Below are 207 nucleotides of genomic sequence, written 5' to 3' on the forward strand. Positions count from 1 at the left end.
TCGGAATTTTTAACGTTTCATCGACGTTTTTTTTTCTACGCGCGACACCTCGTCCGCGCTTGTAGGGAGCGAGATAAACCCCGTGACCTTCCATGACGCGATTATGACGTTGCAGTTCTTCCAGTTGACGCAGCGCTGGTTTGCTATCGTTTACGGCCTCGGCGACTCCCGCCGCCCCGCCGACCAATGACCCGAGAACGCCGAGCA

The sequence above is a fragment of the Trachymyrmex cornetzi genome, unplaced genomic scaffold, assembly GCF_001594075.2.
Source record: "Trachymyrmex cornetzi isolate Tcor2-1 unplaced genomic scaffold, Tcor1.1 scaffold306, whole genome shotgun sequence".
Taxonomy (NCBI): domain Eukaryota; kingdom Metazoa; phylum Arthropoda; class Insecta; order Hymenoptera; family Formicidae; genus Trachymyrmex; species Trachymyrmex cornetzi.